Source organism: Clytia hemisphaerica, unplaced genomic scaffold, assembly GCF_902728285.1.
Source record: "Clytia hemisphaerica strain Z4C2 unplaced genomic scaffold, Clytia hemisphaerica genome assembly, whole genome shotgun sequence".
Lineage (NCBI taxonomy): Eukaryota > Metazoa > Cnidaria > Hydrozoa > Leptothecata > Clytiidae > Clytia > Clytia hemisphaerica.
The window spans coordinates 68377-78606 of NW_027104629.1; the positions used below are offsets into that span (position 1 = coordinate 68377).

Below are 10230 nucleotides of genomic sequence, written 5' to 3' on the forward strand. Positions count from 1 at the left end.
TAATAAGAGTCACTGACCCTTAGTGATTTCTATTTGTCCTGTTCAGAGGCAATTTCCTAAAATATTTCTATTCATCTGTATTTTCAAAGGAAAATATTCTTGTATTTAGAGAGAATTCAGTTCCTGTATTTTTGTAGGAAAATCGGTTTTATTATGATATACACGTTGTCATTTTATAAGACGTTCAACTTTGTTCAAAGCCTGGATAATCCTTATTTTTTCAGAGAATTTAAGCCTAGAAATTCCTTTTGAATAATAACAGTCACTGACCCTTAGTGATTTACTATTTGTCCTGTTCAGAGGCAGTTTCCCAAAATATTTCTATTCATCTGTATTTTCAAAGGAAAATATTCTTTTGTATATAGAAATTTAGTTCCTGTATTTTTGAAGGAAAATGGGTTTTATTGTTACATACACGTTGTCTTTTTATGAAGCTTAACTTAGCTCAAAGCCTGGATATTCCTTATTTTTTCAGAGAATTTCAGCCTAATAATAATCCATTTATGTTTAAAAATGTTATATCCACAATACTTCTTTCTTGTGTTTGTCTATTTCCTAAGTGTGGATCGTAAGTGTCTGTGATTCAAAATTTAAAACCTGTTTATACTTTCCGTAAATCCTCAACAGATGTATGGAACCTATTGTTTTTATAGAAACAACCAATTTTAAAGGAAAAATTTAAAGGTAGGAGGATTAAAGAATCTAAAATTTTTGGTCCATTTCAATAAATAGTTATTAGACAGTCTTGCAAACGATTGGATAATGATAATCAACAATAATGATTTAAAAACTATAATTAAGATTTCAGAGCAGAAGATTATTCTAAACGTCTGAATTTATAAAACCATCTCTTGTTCATTTACAAACACTGTCTAATAACAAAATGTGTCATCACTAGACCAACTTTGAGCTTACATTTATGGTGATTTTGGAATCCAACCAAACAAACAATAAAATATATCAAAACCCCATTTAATTATAAAACTAAATCAGAATAAAAAATTAACTCTTTTACTTAAGAAAAAGTTACGAATGTTACGAATTTCTGTTGTTTTTCTCGAAAAAGGGATTGTCTGTCAAATTACACTGGGTAACTTATCAGGGCAATCCACTATATTCAAAGTCATGAGTGGCTCCCAGCTTTCCCTTACCAGGGACAATTTTTTGTCAATTTCTTTCAGAGTCTTTGGAGGAGGAGGAGGAGGAGGAGGAGGTGAACCTTCCCTTGGCACAGGGAATAAGCCCTAACTTAACTCAGGGTTCACAGCGCCAGTGTCTTTGAGGTAGGAATAAAGCGTTGTGTGTTGTGCAAAAAAAATCTTCAAATTTTCCTTGATAAATGATATCGCCCATAGTTTGGATTTTCAAATGTCCTAATTATTAAAACAGGCAGACCTTGCAAAACAGTTTCAGTTCAGTCATTATTATATTCAGGACATTAAGTGAAGATTTTTTTCAAATATGCAAGACCTAAAACATTTCTTTCAAATAATTCAGTAGTTTAATTTCATTTTCCTTTTAAAAATAAACATTGATTTTCCTCCAAAAATACAAGACACAAAGCCTCATTTTCCTTGAAATATGCAATTCTAAAATATTCCTTTTAACTAGTTAAGTAACTCGATTCTCATTTTCCATTTAAAACGTAAGATTTAGAGCATAAATGATCATTTTCTTTCAAATATACAGGGTGTCCCTAATAAAAGTATCGAGTTTGAACATGCGATTGAGTAAAAAAGTTTGTGTGTGTTATCGCTAAAATATAAGAACGTTCTCCATCACATATTGTTAGGTAATGACAAAGAAAAAAGAGGGAGAGCTTAAAATACAATTTTGTGAATACACACTTAAAACTTTCTACTCAATCGCATGTTCAAACTCGATACTTTTATTAGGGACACCCTGTATAAGAATAAACACAAAAACAAAAATGAAAGATATGTAAAAACATTATTTTCTTTCAATTATACAACACAAGCGACATTATTCATTGTTCTTTAAGAATACAATGACACAGGGTGCATATTTTCCCCCAAATATAAATGAAAGTCCCAAAACATTTCTTTCAAAAATATTTTGGTAATTCAAGTCTCTTTTAATATTAAAAGTGACCAGTCATTTTCCTTCAAAAATACAAGACATCCAACATTCGCTTCTTCAAAATTAATAGACTTCCACCATTAATTTTCCTTCAAAAATACAAGACATCCAATATTCGTTTCTTCAAAATTATAAGATATCCAACATTTGTTTTCCTTAAAAATCACGGAATTCCAACATTCATTTTCCTTCAAAGTACAAGACTTAGACATTGTATCCTTTCTTCACTTCAAAGTAAAGGCAAATATCAGTTTCCAATCCCATTTTCCTTTTAAAATACAAGATATATAACATTGATTTTCCTTCATAAATACCAGAAAAGTGACATTTATCATTCTTAAAAATATAAGACACAAAGAGCTCATTGTTCCCTTTCTCCTCACACAGACCAATGACAGCAAACAAACCTGAGCTTCAGGTCATGTTGATCAGTAAAGTTTGGTCAAACTGAGGCAAAACTTTTGGGTTTTTTACGCATGGTAAAGTTAGTGTGCTTTTGTTTAGATTAAATCCAGATGGTTTCGAAGCAAATGCTGAGAAGTGAAAATTGAAAAGAACATTACAATATCTTGACTTCTTTTTTGCGAATTTGAGACGCCTTAAAAGAATAGAAAACAAACACTTCAGAGCAATCATGATCGCAACTTGTGGGACTTATAAACACTTCTCGTGTGAAAGAGCTTCATTTCTATCTACGTTAACATTAAAAACTCATTTTTAGTAGCTATTTTTCAGAAAGTGCAATGCCTTCTTAAATTTGAATTCTTCTACTCAGTGCTTCCATAAGTCACTCCACTCAAAGTGCCTTAGCGATCTTAATCTTACCAAACAATTGGAGGCAAAAAGACTTATGATTTATATCAAGGTGAGTGAAAATCAATCAAATTTTTGATAACTACCCAATCATATCTCTACAAAACCTAAGAATGGTAAGCCTAAATGCCTATGAGAAAACATACTAAAATTTCTTTTCAAAAGTCCTACCAGAGACATTGTCAAAACCAAAAATTTGCTAGCCTCCAGCTAAGGTTTAGGTCTTTTTACCTCCAAAAAATCGATGACATGACATGAAAACATATGACGTATCACGAAAGCTGTCTATAGAAGATCGATCAGAGTTCGATTTGCAAAACGTAGAAGACAAAACTATGTTGGGAGCAATCACTAAAAGCAAGATTGCCCTTCTGGATGAACTATTGCAAGAACTCTCGAAACAAAACATCTAACAATATGACTATGTGATCAAAAGGTGTGATTTGTAAAAATAGTTACCTCTATTCTGTATTCTGAATCTATTGCTTGTGTTTAACGTTGAAATTTTGGACAATTTTGTAATAAAAAATTATGTTCTGTATGGACGCAATTATTGTTATTTGTTCAATTGGATTGGTTCAGTGAATCAAATTTCTCAGTTTAGTTGACATTTTGGTAGCCATTCCAGGGTCAAATTGAAACTATTCTGGTGGCAATCAAACCTAGTTCATCTTGTAGAGCTTCAAAAAAGAAAAAAATGAGGGGTCATACACCTCCTAATGATAAGCGAGATATTGAGATTTTGATTCCGCTAAAATAGCACCCTTTTAGACATTTGAGGTTGAAAATTTGGCCCAGAAATGGCATATTATAAAATGGCACCGTAATATACACTTTTTGATGGTTTTCCAATTTCAAAATCCAATAAAAAAAATCCAGATATCTTCATTTTGACTGCAGACTTTTATCAAATTCTTTTTGTAATGGCTTGCTAACACTTCAAGGAAGAAATGAAAAGATATTTTTTTGAAAAAGAAGACATTGCATTGCAAAAAACAATAAAAACGTTATAAAGCGGAAGTTAAAATTTCTGAACCTACCTATCTTTTTAATCAAAGGGCTGTGGAGGAAAATTCCCCATGGCATATAAATAACTGTTTTAGGCTAAAAAAGGGTCAAATTTTCAGTGGTACCAGTCTTTATAATTCTAGTCCTCATTTTCAGGCTGAAAATGCTTGCCAAAGTATGAAAAGTAAAAAATAATAACTTTAAGGCGGCAATCACAAATATCTTCATTTCGCGTCGCCCGACCGACACCTGAAAATTGAGTAAAATTGAGTCGAAGAGTTGGTAAATTCTTCGGACTTTTTGTTTTGATGACGTTTCCTTTGCTCAAAAATTTTAATATTGCCAATTTTTGTGGGCGATTTCTAGCGCATTCGCAGCATTTTAACTTTGTTTATCATTACTTGTGCCATTATGTGTCAAAGGTCACAGTGCTTATTGCTTCATAATCTGAAATAACACGCAAAACAGTTAACACCCTTTTACCTTTTACCACCTCACAGACCAATTTTAAGAAAACCCGAAAAAATTTTACTACCAACCGACCGACTCACTTTTTAGATCCAACGAGGACGCGAAATGAAGATATTTGTGATTGCTGCCTAATGAAAGAATTAATTCCAGAGAGTAGCACCATTGGATTTCTCAGGTATTTTCTGATAAATATGGAAAGTTTCACTGTCTGAGCATTTTTCCTCCGGAGCTGTTTGAAATCAAAGATGAGTTGTGAATTTTTTTGTGTCCCGTAGAACTAATTTTTCTAAAAATGGCCTTAGTTGGAACAAATTTTCATGCAAAAGTGTAGAATATTACACCTTTATGGTTGGAAAGCGAAAGCTCTAAATTACTCAAAACTAGTTAATTTTATAGCTCAACTACACAAAGAACAAATTGCTTGTCAAAGTTGGACCTACAATATTGAAGATTTTCATGAGCGTCAAATAAAAAACAAGCAAACCCGGAATTGCTAACTTTGGTATCTTTGTCGCGTCACAGCAAAAGGTTTGTTTTTATCTTTGAAAGACCCCATCAGTCACATCAAAATGCCTAGAAAATGTCAATATGAAAATTGCGTAATCAGAGAACATATGTCTCGCTCATTATAAAATGGCCGACACAAACTTTCAATAATTGGATTGTAACATCGAGTTAAGTCTCTTTGTTAAGTCACCAGGGGGGTGAATAAAACAGACCTTGATACATTTATCGATCGTTTCAACTTAACAATTCGTTTAAAACTCAGTCTCCTAAATATTTGGGGTAGGTAAAATATGTACAAAGAAATTCATACTTTTTCAACCCGGTGAATCTTTAAAAAAGAAGCGAACAATAAAATATAATTACCCTTTCCAAATAAACCTCTTCGGTGGCGAGCGTAGTCTACTCTGAAGTAATTGTAAAATTTATGTGATGGGAGTTTGACATAGTAATGTAAATGTTTTTTGAAGAATTATGAAGTTCTCTGGAATTTTGATTGCATTTATTCAGGTTGATTTTTAGATTTTTTATGACTTCTAATGGTACTTTTTCTAACGAGTTTGATTACTCTGTTCTCACACTTATGTCTTTTTTTTCGCGTCCTTTTCCGTGATTACTTTTATTTATATTTTTAAAGACAGGTAAGAAGGCATATTGATGTAACTGCCCATCAGATTTAGGCAGAGCTGTCGGATTTAGGACCACTCATGGTATTTAAAGTCAGGTGGAGCCTAGGAAAAACTTGATGGCTGGTGGCCTGCAAACTTGTATATAGCATTGAAAAGTAAATCAGATACACCTTTTTGCAGTATTTGTCCTTTCTAACCCCCCCAAAAATTGGTCACCTACCACCATCATGCTATTGATGTTGAAGCTCTTCCCAAAAATGAAAAAAATTACTTATACAGGGATATTTACAGAGTTAGTCAGAGTTATCACCTGCTTGTGCATGACCTGCCTGGTGCCTGGTAATTTCAATTAACAATTTATCTGCTGGTAATCTGAGATAAAATCCTTGAATTAAAAATTTGTGAAGGGGCTAGAAAACAATTATTGCTGTCAGCTTTTAAGGAGAGAGCCCCTATAAACCTTCGAACTTCCAATAACTTTCTATGTTTTGGTTTGAGAAATTAACCCACTACTCCCCACTACTCTGTCATCATGAAAAGTGTATACCTTAGATACTTCACAAGTATAACTGTTGATAAAATAAGGGATCGAAGATAGAAATACCTGGAATAGTCCTGTTGTAAAATGATGCTTCACAAATACCGTAGAGTCGTTTAATATCGACATACGTCTTGCAATCTCGACATAGCTGTAGGCTGGTCTTCGAAATAAAAAATCAAACATAAACAAATACATACCAAAGTTATCAATCAATCACTAAATTGTTCTCTCTCTCTATCCACGTCACAGATTGTTAATATAATATGAGAAATGTGAACTGTTATTACTTATATTTGAAAAGAACACTTTAACGATGTAGTAATCACTAAAAAACTAATTAGCATGCTTTCAACGAAGATGCCCAAATCACAACAACATTTTGCACGCGAGGAATTTTTTTTTAGACCTTTTTACCGTGAACCGAAAATAATTAAAAGAACCCGGTTTCCTTATGAATTTGAAAAGGGACCGGGTGTGCTAGGTGCGGCGCCTAGAAGTTTAACGCGGCCTCCTAGCGCCTAGAGCGTGTGCTTGCAATAAATAATAAGGAAATGGAAACCAGGTCGACTAAGCGCGCGAATTATTTTTATCACGTGACTTGAAGCGTAATAAAGTTGTAAAATTTTAATGATGGACACGAGAAAGTTACGAGGAAGTTTGCATGCGTTTCGATGGCTGTTTTTTTAATTGAAAGGATTGCAATGTTTACTGAACTTCTAGTTTGATGGATGAACTTGTTCGATAAGAGTGATACCAAGAATTTCATTCAAGGTTTGTTTTGATTATTTTACAGATCCGGTGTCGAGATTGCAAGACGTATGTCGAGATTAGACGATCCTACGGTAATGACGCTGCTGAATTCGGGAGTAAAATAGTTTGAGTAAAAGTCGAAAGATCGAAGGCGTGGAAAGGCATAATTTTTTAAAGGAGAGCGGGAAAGGGTTGACTCGATTAGTACATACAAAAGTATTCCGTTGATGAGACAACCCGGTTTTTTCGGATCATCTTTGAAAACAAGGCCAAACTTTTCCGAGTAAGTCTGTAATCTCTCTCTTTCGTGGTCTCGATTACTCAAAACTAAAAAAATTTAAATAAATTGGCGCGGGAAGCCGTCAAGTCAGTCAGTAGCGGCACTGTTAGAGTGGAGTGGAGGCAGCACAAGATGAATGAAGCACAACAAACAAAATTGAGACCCAGATGAGCGTGAGCCCAAGAATACAAACGATAGAAAGAAATGGCAATCCCCGAACACCAAAACCCAGACTTTGAGAAACTTTTTGGGTATGTCACTTTTGACTTCTTCATGGCGATAAAAGCTTTAGATATTATGTTTATTTTTTTACTCCTAAAAGATTTAGATTATACCTAGTGCTCGATTACTAAAATTTGCCTACACTGAATTTCATGAGTTATTAGTCAGCTAGTTCGAAACGCAGGTTCAGGTTTTAGGTTACAGGTTCAGGTTTCAGGTTACAGGTTACAAGTTAAATCTTTTTGATGGAAATTTCAGAAACAAAATATCCCAACAATGTGTAGAGTGGAGCTTTTGCAGTTTCGACAATATATAAATTATTCTATAATTGTTTGTAGTTATTGAATTATCATGCAAAGTAAAATATCTATTTTCATTTTGAAACGCGTTCAATTTACTGACTTTAATATTCATTTTACAGACGGTGCGTTTCGTTTATTCGTTTTAATTCAAAACCAATAGTGAGAGAAGATTACATAATCTAATATGAAAATGAAATAGCCACGTCAGCCATCAACTTGATCATTCGAATTTTCTGTATACGCATGCAAAAGTGTGAAACCTATTTGTTTATTTTAATTGGAGGCCAGGAGAAAATAAAATACGCAATTAAGGCAAATATTTCTTAAAAGAAAAATAACTTACAATGAGTATCTATTTATAATAATCAATAGCGAGAGAAGATTACATAATCTAATATGAAAATGAAATAGCCACGCGAGCCATCAACTTGATCATTCGAATTTTCTGTATACGCATGCAAAAGTGTGAAACCTATTTATTTATTTTAATTGGAGGCCAGGAGAAAATAAAATACGCAATTAAGGCAAATATTTCTTAAAAGAAAAATAACTTACAATGAGTATCTATTTATAATAATCTTTCTTTTTTATCACCCACAAGAGCAGTATACCAGAAATATATACAGAAGAAAACTATATACATGTTAGAAAAAATAACTTTTAACATGTAATACAGAAAAGAGAAAAATGAATAAGATCTTTTTTTATCTGGTCTGCAAACTTCAAGTCAAAATGTTATTTCTGGTCTTGCAATTATTCTGTTTTAACCTGTAATCTGAAACATGAAACCTGAACCTGTGTTTCAAACTACCTGGTTATTAGTCAAAATTTCCTGAAATTTAGTAGTATAAATATTTTAAAAACACAAAATCATACAATTAAATAAACATGAAAATTTTCAAAACAGGCAAGAATTGTGGAATTTTTGAAAATAAAAGCAGAAAGTGAATTTTTAAGGGATCCACAGTGATGTTTTGTATGGTTAATACCAGACTGTACATATAAATTTGATTATCAAACTAATCAATAATGATCCAAGTAATCAAGCAACCACTTATCAATGAATAATCAAATCTCTAGTATTAAAATTTCAAAAAAATTGTGAGTATTCAACTACTTATGTACTTTCTTAACAGCTCTAACATTGTTTGAGTACTTTGATTGTTATTGATCACTGTACATAGTTCGAACCCCCCCCCTTATTTAAGGGGGGGATGACACCTTCCAAAAAAGTGACGAAGGGGGGGGGATCAGAAATTTTCACTAAAAAGGGGGTATAGCAAGGAGAGGGGATCGCGGGGGATCGTTTAAGAAGGGGGGCTTACATATATTGAAGATTATTTTCCAGCACTGTTATGAAATTTGGTCGGCATGAAAGGAAGTTCTTTATTTTCACTAAAAATTGGTATATATTTGCCAGACTTAATTTTTCTTTACAGTTTCCCTTCCCTTTTTACCATAAAAAAATTAGCCCGCAATCCTTGGGGGATAGGTATTTTTAAAGGTTGGGGGGGATGCCAAGAAGGGGGGGGTCATTTAAGAAGGGGGGGATCAGACCCCTTTCCGCACTATGCTGTACTTTCGATTTCATTTTGTGTGAAAAGTTTTCTTAGTTCCTGCGTTGGGTAGATTTCTCCTTGTTTTGGGAGTTTTGGCTCATTGCAATCTTTCAAAGATTTTGATATGAATTTTCTTTTTACAGGTTGGCGAATAAATTTGGACATATTGTCATCTTGGCTGGTATTAATGTTGGAGAAGAATGTTGTGAAGGATGGACAAGCTAGAAAAATTTCAATTTTACTTCAGTATTGTGGATATGGTTAAGCATTATTTTTTCCTCCCTTTTGACAACTTTAGCAATTTTTATCTAACTTTGTTTATTCCAATCGACAATAGGTGTGATGATTCAGACTTGGTCAAGTTTGTCATGGAACTACTACAACAAACACCCGATTTACTTGGCAAGTTTAATTTTGATCATTTCTTTATTAATCGTACCCTCTGTGTCTAACTTAAATAATTTGCAACCATTTTTGACCCTGCAGTGTTTTATAGCTTTTACTCAGTGCATGCCCTTGGAGTATGTTTAATGTTGATCATTTCCTTTTGTGCTACCATTTGGTCTTGGTTTTCATTGTCAATAATAGTTCCAAGGAAAGAGGATGGAGAAAGTTCGACTATTTATGTGGTTGTTTAGAAAGTTATTGATGGTGAATTCTTTGACCATTCCTACTAATCAATGCTTTTGAAGGTTTAGACTGTTTATGAGGTTTAAGGTTTGAGACTAATTATGTGTTTTGATAATCTTCAAACTTATTGATTAGTCCCACCCACCTTCGTTAAGGGTACATCTAAACTTACTCTGAGGGCATATTTCTTCTCACCATCAAACCCTCACATATTTCCACCTTGCAATTGCTTTGCTGGTTTGCTTTTTTTTCTTTATTTTTTAGTGTCCCGATGTGGATCAAATGATGTGGAGCTTTATTGTATGCACAAGAATCAATCGGCAAGTTACTTTGGATTTGTTTCACTGAATTTACCCTTTGCCCTTTTTTTACAGTTTCCCTGAAAATTTTTAGTGTTGTGATAATTTCTGTCCCTGGAGTA

At 33.3% G+C, this 10230-nt stretch overlaps 1 long non-coding RNA gene across 1 annotated transcript; it reads left to right on the plus strand.

Annotated features, from left to right (window-relative positions):
• The first annotated feature begins 7181 nt into the window (after positions 1–7181).
• LOC136824728 (uncharacterized) lies at positions 7182–9516 on the plus strand. The gene is made up of 2 exons (XR_010849159.1): positions 7182–7347; positions 9323–9516. It is a non-coding gene; the product is annotated as an uncharacterized lncRNA (long non-coding RNA).
• Positions 9517–10230: the final 714 nt, after the last annotated feature.